At 45.2% G+C, this 12,638-nt stretch overlaps 1 long non-coding RNA gene across 1 annotated transcript; it reads right to left on the bottom strand.

Moving 5' to 3' along the window:
- Window positions 1–8,952: 8,952 nt before the first annotated feature.
- Window positions 8,953–12,178, bottom strand: LOC149343912 (uncharacterized). The gene is made up of 3 exons (XR_016282738.1): window positions 11,968–12,178; window positions 11,629–11,803; window positions 8,953–9,070 (listed from the first exon to the last, which is right to left on the bottom strand). It is a non-coding gene; the product is annotated as an uncharacterized LOC149343912 (long non-coding RNA).
- Window positions 12,179–12,638: the final 460 nt, after the last annotated feature.

Raw genomic sequence — 12,638 nt, 5'->3', positions numbered from 1 at the left:
TGTACATTCCAAAAACTGATATGGCAACTACGAACAACTGCCTAAAAGTCTCTAACTGCAACCAGTTGCAAACCTGTGTTAGTTAAAAAGTTAATTATCAGAAATTAGTTAACCAGCTTACTAAATACACCTCACTGGCTTTCTGGTGTCTGCTAACACTGGTAATATTATACAGCAAAAGCCATATTTTTGAAAACTACTTATTCTTCCCTGAAACACCTGATGCATATAAATACTGCTCACTTTCCTGTACAACACAGAAATGAAATAATTTCTTCTGTAACATGAAGGTTCCATGAGCCACATAACAAACCCGTGGAAAAAAACTGCATGCATACACACACATCTCTCCAAAACAGCTAAAAAATCCCACACAGTGAAACAATGCTTGCACTGTCTTAAGACCAACATTAAAGGCTGCAAACACTAGCGAATTAAAAGTCAAACAGATGCCAAACATATCTTAAATGTCCCCATGGATGTAGATATCAAGCTATGAGCTGATTTTAATAAAAATGCATCAGCACAGAAATGCTTAAGCGACTTTGTTGGTGCACTAATCCTGACACTTGTCCTCAATATCAGGCAGCCTGCTTGTTGTTCATCATCATCATCAGCCTGACTATGCCCACTGCAGGGCAAAGGCCTCTCCCATGCCTCTCCAATTAACCCTGTCGTTACTTGTCTGAATCACCAGCGGAAGAGGTAGCGTCCTAGTGATGAGACGTGAGCACAAACAGGTAGCCTCCTCCATGGCAGAATGCAGCAGCAAGAGAATTGCACAAGAAAACATTCAAGGTATACAGTTATAATAACTTCTAATAGAATCAAACACGGAGAAGCAACAATCAGTTAAATGTGCACTAAAATGCAGCACTCCGAGTGAGTTTGATAAGGCTGCTGAGTAATAGCATAAGCAGCAGTCACAAGACGAACTAAATGTAAGGCGTCCTTGAACAAGAAAAAGCTATAACATGCTGTTGTGTTCAATTCTGCCCCCACATTCGAAGACTGAATGATATTCACAGGAACTGACATTAACGTGTTACACCTAATTAGGTTACCATAAAGAGATAATTAGCCATTCCAGTCATATGAAGATAACATGCAGGCCATCAAATATGAAAATTATTTTGTGTTTCTGATTTGTCTGCACAAAAATTCAGGCAGCTTTTGCTTTCAAAAGTGATGGCACAAAGACATTGCAATATAATAAACATGTTGCTGTATAGAATGTATCATTTGGAGCTATACCAGGTGTTAGGAGAAAATGTATGAACAAAGAGTACAAAGGTGAGCAAGTTCGTCAGGGCAGGAGTGGCACACTCTCAAGCAAATAAATCAAAATATTAAGACACACACTGCGTCAGATACAATACTTGTAAGTAAAGCTGCATAAAGCTACAAGCGATAAAAGCCTCAGAAACGTGCCCCTAAGGCAGCAGCTGGACTGGTAGTTTTTTATTTGTCCCGCAGCACATCCCTCCAGTGCTGAGGCCTGCTCATATCTGTTTAAATTAAGAATACAAGGGAAACAAGCAAACAAGTGTTCCAAAGAAGATAAAAATGTGTACTTAGGTTGTTCTTTAGGAAATTGCCTGTCACTAATTGCAGCAATAAATACCTAGAGAAAGTAAATTAAGTTATTTACACAGCTTATTGCAAACCTTGATGGCACGGGAGAAAGGCAACATCAAATGCACCGGTTCAAGTAAAGCCAGGGGTCTTGTTAAGGTCACAGCAATATTTGTTGACTTAGGCTCAGCTAGTGTAATGGAATCAGTAACTGAACGTCGGCATAAATTAAAATAACAATGCACCAATACTCAATTCCAAATGCATTTCAACTGTACAGTGCAGTCAGTTGTGACAAAGGGAGTGTGAAAGAAAACCGCAGCAATGCTCATGACATCGAATAAGCACCTTTCTTCGGTACAGCTAAAATATAAGCATTACAGGGTTTCATTTAATGCAAGGATAACCTGGTAAGGTATCAATTATTGATGCTAGCAACACCTATGCTTCTAAAGCAGAGTGCTCCACTTGAACGCCAATATTCAATTATGCATTGCCCGTTAGGCCATGCCTATCACATCACTGGTTCACTTCAAACATGCCATACCTTTTAAGAGGTAGGTACTTCTGAAGTAAACCTATAAAATTTATTTGCTGCTTTTAGACTGCTGTATCAAGGTCATGAAGCAGATAATTGTTGTAATTTGGTCTATACTGTGATCAAGATTTCCAAGCACGAGAGGCATGAGGGAAAAAACTATAAAAAGCAGTTCACACTATAACACAATGCACTTGACTAGGGGAGTGCTTTCATGATGCCCGCAATATCTTTCCCTTTATCTTGGTCCTCTTTTAAAAGAAAAAAAAACGAAAGAGAGAGGGAGCCTGGACCAGAAGATTTTTGGCAGGCTAAAAAGACAAGGAAAATATACCCACTTGTCTACCTATCCTTTTACAAGTGGCACATGCTTGATATCCGGTGTCAATGGCTGATAGGCTGAACCAGCAGGTCTTGTGTCCTTTGTCTCTGGTTGAGGTAGCATTGGATCGATGACTGATGAAAGCTTGTGCAAAAGTAGCGTGATGATACCGGTGGAGCAGCTGTACAGGGCTTGACTGCGGGTGCAATTGAAGAAAGACTGCATTAGAGCCATGCTTTCATAAACATCATCACAGAAGCCACATCCCATTACAACCTCTAGCTGTTCAATCCAATGTGTTCATGAGTGGAGGCTAATGATTAAATAATTACCTATGCCTCCAATAGTTAGCAAAAAAATGGTTTACAAAGCTTGTCATACTTTTCTTAAAGCTATTATTCTCGAATCACGTTATACTTTTATCGCTTCAGACTAAAAATGGGGGAATGACATAAATGTAGTGAACGTAAAAAAATAAAATGACAACAAACCTTCCATTGTGCGATTACCTCAGCTGCACTGCAATGGAATGGTTCTGCTATTTTTAATCGTCGTTTCGTTGACCAGAACTATCAAGAAACACAGCACTTGATGTGACTGCGACGTAGAGCGGGCAATGCTCCTTATCCAGTAAACACTCAGGCAGCAGAATCAAAAGTCGCACGCCGCTACAAGCACTTTTCGTTCTTATGGTCTCCTTTTCACGCGCTGCTCCTGTTCAGTCGGAATAACGAATCAAGCAGCACCCCACAGTTCTCGGCGTGCAGCCAAATTCTATCACATAACTCCTGCGCCGAGGAGCTGACGCAAAGAGCGTGAGGCGGCGGGTTAAAAGTTGCATAGTTGGCAAGCGAGCGTGTCAGAACACCTTCTCTCTTCAAACGATCGCGTGGTGCCCGCATTTTGCACCTCACTGCGAACAAGACGTGAAGACCAACCCAAATGCATTCGCAGCCCTCAATCATACCCCCGACACATCGCAGAAGTCACTTTCCAGTTCTGTACTTACATTTGTCAACGTTCACGGCAAGCCGTTTCTTCTATCGGGCATCGGGCGCCGGCCGCTCTTGGCGTGGTTGCGTGGAGTACGTCAGAGCAGTTTTGAGCACTGCGTGCGCGTAAGAACGTCTTCCGCAGCACTGGAGCCATCTGTCACCTTCAGAGTTCAGTCACACTACCACAACACTAACGAGGCCGCACATTTAACACAAACCAACTGAAGAAACGCACCCACAACTTCACAACCGTCGCACGCCGTCAACAAAGAGTCGTTTCAGCGTCATAAAAAAAGGTAGTGTAGCGCGCGGCCATCATGAGACTCGCAATCCGCCGCCAGTGAACGGAAAGATGACGCTAATGTCGCCTAACTTTACAGGCGTTAAAAAAAGAATTGATAAAGCCCTTTTTGCCACAAACTTGTTGCATTAAACGACAAAACATTTTGTTTCAATTACAAAGCCAGCAAATTGGAATGATTGAGGTGAAAAAATGCGACTACTCACCACCATCTGTTTCTGGCGGCGCTGCGAACGAAAGCTTGGAAAACCGGGTAGCATGCCGGGCAGCATGGAGGAAGGAAACCATGGAGGAAGAAAAAAACTAGGAGGGAGCATGACGTCACAATCTTGAAGCCTAGTCATAAAAAATATAATGGAAAGCATCATGGGAAATAGGCCCTCACGTGACAAGGAAGCGGTAGCTCTTAGCCGGATTTCGGTTTCGGTTTCGCTCTCTCGCTCTACGAGCAACTGCTCGACCATCTGCCTGTGTTCACTGACGGCTCCGTGGTGAGCGCATACTGCTCGCTCGCCGCAGCGGCCGCCATCCCCGAGCGACGCGTGCGCTGATTGCGGCGCAATGGAGATATTGGAGCACATGCTCCTTCGCTGTGACGCTTCTGCAGAGCCGCGTCGCGAGATGATCGCTGTCTACAGGGCGCTGGGAATCATTCTGGACAGTCTCGAAGCGCTCCTGTGGCCGCGCGGAATTGCGCGCACCCGTGACATAACAATGGTGAGCCTCTGTACGTTCATCGAGCAGGCGGGCTTGACTTCCCGCTTGCTCTACGCCAGGTAGTGCACGCGTGACACACGTACGAACGCTCCGTGGGTGCTACTTCGGACAGTATACGCGGCCGGGCGCCCCACCCCGGCCGCTAGTGCAGTGTGCCCCGCGCGCGCGATTAGTCTGAGACGGGGCGCTACGTGCGCGCGGCTATGTAACAGTTTACTTCTTTTTGTAAGTGACTGTGCGCAGTGGCCGCGAGACCCCGCGCAGGGGCAGACGTAAAGCCGCCGGCACTCTCCCTCGACAGCGAGAAAGAGAAATACTTCACCGCTGCATTTCACGTCGGAACCGCGTATGTGCGCGAGCGCATTCGGTGCGACTTGTGTCTCAAGAATAGCAGAGAACGGCGGGCCCATGGGAGGGCCGAAGTCCACCTGTCCGAGAAATAGAATCTTGCGCAGCGCTCCGGAGCGCTCGTTAAACACGTCCGTCTGCTGTGAGCGCTCTGGAAGCCACTGCGCCATTTTTAGAGGCTCGTTTTCCTCGCCTACTCTCTAGTTCTCCGCTTATAGCATGCGCTGAAATAAACGCTCCGTATGTGTGTATAACGACGAAAGGAATTCCTCTCCATTCTATTTATGAACCACAGTTGAACAGTGACGAGGTCGCGGCCGCACTTTTTGATGAAAAGCTTACCTGCAGTTTTCTGCAGTGCACCCAAAAACTCAAGAGTGTAATCAACAGAAGTGTTGAGACGCGGAGCCTTCAGACAACCTCGAGCTCGGTACGCATTCCGCCAAAGCTGCAACACAGGCGCTGCGCTTCTGCGCTACATCGGAACACGCACGTTCACTAAAAAGCACCGCTGGTTGGCAGTCTGGTAACTGTGGAGGAGGGCCTATTTCCCAAGAGTCAGTGCGCAAAAGGGCCCTCGGCAGGGGCGTCAGAGGAGGGTGGCTTGCAGAGGCTGAGCGCACTCTCTCCTAGTTTTCTTTCCTCCATGAAGGAAACCATAGGAGAGGCCCTCGCTATCCGAGCTACAGTGAACTAGAATATTTTCCAGTGGCGCGACCGCGCCTCCCAGCCTGACGCACGCCGTGTCCCCTGCAGCGGCGGCGCTGCGATCGACCACCCTTGAACGCTCGGCTCGCCTCCGCAGCGTGCGATGCCAGCACATGAGACTGGAAAGCCTGCTTCATTATTTAGCTGCGCGTTTAACGTAGTTTTGTTTTGCGCTTGCTATATGTCTTTAATATTTGAAGATATTTGGCATGTGCGGATGTTTACTGAATTGAGTGTACAATGTCGATCCCGCCATAGCAAGCAATAACAGACGAAGGCTATTGAGCGCACTTTAAACGTTTCTTTTTTTTTGAGCTAAGTATTACAAACTGTCGCAGTTCCGACATATTTCGAGACACTAAATTTCGCAAAGTAACAGTTATTCGTGGGACCATTTCTCACGGGATATACGCGATTATAATTATATATATATATATATATATATATATATATATATATATATATATATACCGTTTTCATTATGAACCAAGACACAAATTCACCGAATATTAGGTGTGTATAGCTAATGATTCCATGCTGATACGAGAATGCACTTCAGTCAACACATATATGGTATACACCATAAAAGCGATTGACGCGAAAAACAGTCGAAAAACTGCTTAATACGATTTTAATGCAGGTGTTCGTAATTTTCGCTCAGATCAACTTGAAAGCTCCAATGCATATGAAGCAAACAGTCTACAAATATAGCTAATTTAATCTGCTTAGCTTGAGGTGCTGCGCTGCCTTTCGCTTCGACAGCATGTTTGACTTAATCAGTCCTTTGATAAAAAAATGAAGCCGCGTAGTAATATCAAAACTCACCATGCGAGGAGTGATACTCTCAGCTTGTGCATTGCATCCCATATTTAAAGGAGCACCACAATGAATCATGTGTAATATGTTCATGACACTTTCGGAATGAACTTTGCGCGCACTAAAGCAGTACGTAAAAATGTCCTCCAGCCTTGTGATGAAACGGAACAGTTCAACCGAGGGGTAGAGTAAGCCTTCTTCGTCAATATGTTTAGCAAATTCTGCAGCATGCATGCGGCGCCCTTGCTCTGCTGGCAATAAGAGGCAATCGATACATGCAGGACATATTGTCCGTAGCACGCACTCTATAGGTCAACCTTGAGTCACTGATGGCTTCAGCTGTATACCTGCCAGTCATCACAGCAATCAAGGACTTCATTCTTATGAAAAACTTTTCTGTAGCTTCAAGTTTACCGCAGCTCTGCTCTAGCTGAGTGCGGTAAAGAAAAAAGGCTCGCAAAGGACCATGCCCGAACAATTGGAACGCATAACTTGCCCGCATTTTTTCGAAATTGTTGGCGCTGATGTGCACGGTAGTAATGCCAGGCATTGCTTTCATTGTTACAGCATTTCTGTCCAGTTCGAAAGCTTTTCGAGAAAATTGCATTGAAACCGTTCCATCGGGGGTGTCAAAAGTTGTGACAATAAGCCTGTTTCGAAAATTTTTGACAAGGTGTGGGAAATCAGAAAAAAAATATAAGAAACGGCTGCTGTCAACAGGATGCGGTTTCTCGTGCAATGCAACCACACTGAACGAAAAGCCAGCGCACAACTGAAGCGCCGTCGGGCGTGCTTTGAACCGGCGCCGCCGGCCGCCTTCAAGGGTGGGCGACAACAGCGCCGCCGCTTCAGGAGACACTCTCGGTGACGCGCGTAGCAAGGCGCTGCCCCCTCCGCTCGCTTCACTGGAAAATATTCTAGTTCACTGTATCCGAGCCGCGTTACAAAAAACGTGCAGGAAGTCACGTGGTTTCGCAAGGCCTACTGGGATTCCTTGGCCAGCGGCGCAGCCAATAGCAGCGTTGGGCGCAGCGGCGTCGTCTGCTTCACGCATCACCCATGTCGGCAGAGGCGGTCGAGTAGAGTTGGAAATTCGCATTTTTATTCAATCGTTGTGGTCCGCGGGAGGCACAAAGTTCCAGAGGCCTGTAGTCGGTGCCGGTCTTCATTGCTGCGCGCTTAGTTCATTCAGGATGCCGTCTTGATGAAAGCGGTTGTTTTGGAAGCCCGCGACAGCTTTCTCTGAAAAGGCTTGGCGCTGCAGCTTCGCTATTCTTTTTCGGCTTCGCATTTTGTGCGGTTGCGTCCCTGAACGCTGCTAGTCTTGTTCCAAGGAGAAATTGACAGTGCCGACGGCTCATAAAGCGATAGACGACGGTGACACGCTGGTTTATATGGTTACAGCAGCGAGGGAAGAAAAAGCCATTTCGTAGTCGGCGCTTGTTTTGTGTATGTATACGTGTTCTGCGTGTTCCTTCATTTTTGTGTATTTTTCCCGCGCTGTTTTAACCACGAATAAATACAAACTAGTCCAGACCGTGTCCTTATAAGTATACCTGTTGCGTCTACATTCCCCTATGCATGACGGTCACAATTGTTGGCGACCGATATGCGTGGGCCGCGCTGTGCTCACCGAAGCGTGCAGTGCCAAGAAAGCCCTGCCGCATCCAATGGTATCCGTCAGCAAAGCGATACGCGAAGCAGTCTGGAACGTACCATATCTGTTTACTGTACGCTGTGCGAGCGATATGTCAACTGCGTGCAAGTTTTTTCCGATGTGGACCCTGTGGATCGACCGATCCGCGCGGCTGTCTTGATCGAGTGCTGTTGTGCGAGCGTAAGGACACATAGCCGGGCTTAGGATGCGCAGTGTTAGGTTTAAAACATTTGCGCTTAAGGGTGGTGAAGTGTAAGGCCATGCCATTGTAAGATTGAGTGTACAGCCTTTGTCAAAAGTTTGGAGCCCAGGGCGGTTTTCTTTTTAGCCACACTCTGTCGTTCTTAATGGGTATCTAGCGCTCCAAATTTCTGGACATAAGAAGATTTCTGCTACTGCCTCCTGCAATAGGTAGGGCATACATGAATGCTCCTGGAGTCCCATTATAAAGTTTGGAAGCGAACCCACTGGGCTCTAAACTTTTTACAAAGACTGTACCTCGCAACTTACCGTTTACCGAGATGCCGAGTCGACCTGCGACCACCTCGCCGAGTTGCAGTTTCTTGCATTCAGCTGATTAAACGCATTAGTGAAGTCCAAAATTTGTAGTTTATTGGAAAATCAAATTATGAGCCTTAAAAAGGTTTGATACAGCACAACACTTATTACAAAACATAGCTTGCTACGTGAAGCAAGCAAAATCTTTTAACAAAAGTGATAACACTCGTGTATGAAAGGAGAACACACATAAAAAGGATTCAACAAATATACTAGAAAGAAGAAGAAATGCACAACTGAATCACATCACTTTGCAACCATGAACCATTCGATCAGAGAGAGTAAAAACATATAGGAAGGCAGTAAATGAGGGCTTTGAGACAGAAAAATATTTGTGGACCATTCTTGCCCATTTGTGTGAAAGCTTTCATTTCTCAGTAGTTGTTTTTGCATCGCAAAGTTGATAAAATTTAAGCAATGTAAATGCAAAGTAATTGGAGCACTGTGTGGAAGTGACTTGAAAAATTGGTAACAGTTGTCCCAGCTGGTGGAAAAAGTGAATCATTTCCCTCCCTTCTGCTTCATGTATTCCTTTCTGTAATATATGCAAAGAAAGAGAGTACCCTGCTGACACTATTTCTATTGCTGCATTGTTGTATTAGACTCTTATCTGCCTAGCCTGGAACAGTATAGAAATAGCATAGTTTTCTGTTCTGTTTGTTGTGGGCTATGTGGTACTTGTGTGCACATGCTGTTTTATACTTGTCAAAACCACGAGCCAACCAACATAGTCTGCACATAAGACGGGCATTTGAGCTGTGCACAACTAAGGCATGATGACAGCTAAAGAATGATTAATATAGTGTACAAATTGCGGCTGGTAGAATGATAAGGTTTTCCTCTGTATGCATATGTACCAAGTGCATGTGGAAAAGTGTTTTCATCATTTAAGAACAAGAATTTGTTGCAGGTTGCAAAACTTATATTTTTTATTTATTTACATATACTGCCGGCCAATGTTTTGGCGCAAGCAGGATGGGCATACAAATGTAGCATACAACAAGAAGAACATATACAATGCGAGGAAGAACCCATGGGAAACAACACATTTCTTAAAAGAACAACTATATGATAAAACTAACATTATGTAATAAATGGCAACAACACACCTCATGTATGATATGAATGCAAAATGCATCACAAATAACTCTTCTGGAAGGAAAACAGGATATGTTAAGTATGAAAAATGTGGCTTTCTAGTCCTTTCACAAAATCTTTGCTCTTAAAAATGTTGGGTGGTAAAGAATCCCCTTATATGCTAGAACTTATATGCTAGTGCTTACTCTGTTGCTGCGTGCAGTGGGATGATCACCCCCTTTTGACACTACTAGTTTGAAAGGCCAAAATCACCTTCAATTGTGTTGAATATCTAGAACTAAAATTGTAGGTATGGTACACTAATTACTCTCTTGATTATTCCGGCTTCTATAGTATGAAAAACATGCACTCCATATTTTTACAAAATACGATACTTCAGTCACCCTGTACCCTAAAGGACAGTAGTGCAGGCACGCTAAAGAAAGCTCTGGGAGACTGCTAACTGCAGCCTTTATTCTTGAGCATCAGTGACCAATAGTACATGTCCATCTGTGAAGCTACAGCATTTAGATTCATGAACAAGAACTAGCATTTGCACTCTGGACATGTACTGCTGATGTTACTTAATTAACTGACTTCTTTTTGAAAATGTGCGTATCGTTCATTTACCACAAAAGAGAAAAATCTGATTTTAGGAAGCAGGTAATTTCTGGTTGATTCAGTAGCAATCAAGCTAAATCAAAGCCCTGATTACTCTTGAAAAAACTGACAGTGACTGCCATCAAGCATGAGCCTAAGTCGGTGGTGTACATGACGCATTCACATTACAAAGCTATTCTTTTCAATACTCAGTATGACAGGTTATAATGTACTCTAAATTGTGAGCGGCCGTTTGAATAGAATTTTATTTTGACAAAGTCAGACATTTACAGTATTTACTCGTGTAATTTGCGCTCGCACTTAGATTGTGCACCCCAAAAAGTTCAAACATTTAACCGGATTAAAAAAAAAATACTCGCACATTTTGCGCACTATTCTGAGCCAGACAACCAGCATGTATACGCGGGTGCGAACTCTGCGCCGTTTACCCGGCTTGCTCGCGCTGGCGGTCGCTATCCCGGACGAACAGCTGCGCGCGCCCCAAATCCAAAACTCTACCGTACCGTTTGCTATACGGTTTGCCGCTAGTCAGCCGGGCCACACGCAAGGGCCCCGTTTTACTGCCCGTTATCTCCTCCCACTGCTGACTTCGCGATTGAATCTTTGCGCGTTTATTGCTTTGAGCTAAGCACGTGCCGTCATGCCACCCCGCGGGGAGCTACATAGCGTGGGCGGGGCGGACGAGTCAACCTTTTTGTTTGCCAGCGAGGGGTGCCAACCTTTCTTTTTTAGGACGTGTTCGGATGACTCGCTTGCGCGTAAATTGCGCACCCTTTTTTGGAGCCCTAATTAAAGAAAAAACGTGCGCAAATTACGCGAGCAAATACGTACGGTGCTCTATATGCCTTATGAAACTTCTTTATGATCTCCTTCGTAAACGAACTATAGTTTTAAGGAATCACAGTGCTCTCTTAGTTATAAAACAGTGACACTTCCCAGGCGCTATGGACGAGATAACAACAAAAAATGCACCGCCGCAAACATTTGCACACTACAAGTAATAATATCAAATGGAAATGATGCCCCAAAGAAACTGTGGTGTGCTCGATGCTATAGATGACAAGTATCTCTTTTTATTTTCTTCTAATGAGGGAGTGCGTAAGCTAATAAATAAATAATCATGTACAGTAAGCAGAATTTCATCAGAGCCATATATAAACCGCAGCCAGTTTAGCAGTAATGACACAATTACTTTTTTATCAGTTCGGGAATACTGTAGCCGCGCTACTCGATCATAATGTCTAGCTAAAGCCATTTATTCGCAAATCATTCTATTTCTTGCATGAACACCAACAACGTCATATTGAAAGCATGCATGCAGTCAAGCTATATACACCTTCTCAATAAGAGCATTTCTTTCCAATCTCTTGAGAATGTATCGAGGTGGTTCCTCACCTGAAGGGGGACGGCATCCGCACGTATAAGAACTACGAGCGGCGACATCCGATCGAAGTGCTCGGGCAGAAAATGTTTTGAACATACGCAGGTCCATTTTGCTGGTTCCCAGTCGCTTTGGCCTGGTCTAACGGCCTCAGTCCACTGCCTCCTTCGCTCTGGATCTTTCGGAAACCTGTTTGAAAACAATTATTCACTGCACTCGGACAAAGAGCCACCAATAAGGCCGGGGCGGTACGAATACCACGTTCACGCCGTGTCGTGCGTTATGTTCTGCGACCATGCATTTTACTCATTACGCAGTCAATTAAATACGAAAACAAAATGCAGTATACTTACGTGTGGAAAGTGACGCCCGGTTCTTGTCCTGGCGTGCGCGACCAACATCCAGGAACGCAGCAGCTGGGCATCGCAGCGTCTTTGTTGTCAATGGGAGCAGAAGTCTCACTTTCCGCCGTGTCTGACAGCTGCCGACAGCCTGGCGCGGCGCGAAATCGTCTGCTCGCGCCGCTCGCGGCGATCTTCGCGGCGCTCGCATGCCATTGGCTGAGACAGTGGCCAAGTGTCATGGCGGAGCCCTCGCTTCCGGCTTCAAAAAATGTGACGTAGCAGCCTCTCCTCTTTTCCTTCTTTCCTCCATGCCGGGCAGCTACAGGCGACGCATCTGGGACCAGGAAAGCCGCAGCCGCTGCACGCCTGCACTGTCTGCCTAGTTCTAAGGCTATAACTCAGCTCCCCGTAACTGCGTCAAGGTCAATTGAAATAGGTCGCGAAGCCGGGGCTTGAATGCGGTCCAGAACCAAGTGCTAGCGACATCAAATTAGTGGTGGAACTAAAGCGCCAAAATGAAATGAGTGGACAAACACGACTAGAAGAGGAAAATAATTAGGACATATTTTGTCTTTCAAAAGCATTCAAAAACAATTGCAGTGATTCCGTTTTAAAATGTTTTAGTTGTGTGCATTTTGTTAGAAAGTATAGCGCTTGCTTTGTAAAAATTTCATGACAGC

The sequence above is a fragment of the Amblyomma mixtum genome, chromosome 5 (assembly GCF_055824585.1).
Source record: "Amblyomma mixtum isolate Tamu chromosome 5, ASM5582458v1, whole genome shotgun sequence".
NCBI lineage: Eukaryota > Metazoa > Arthropoda > Arachnida > Ixodida > Ixodidae > Amblyomma > Amblyomma mixtum.
The sequence above is the reverse complement of the archived record's forward strand: the minus strand, read 5'-3'. Positions and strand labels throughout refer to the sequence as shown.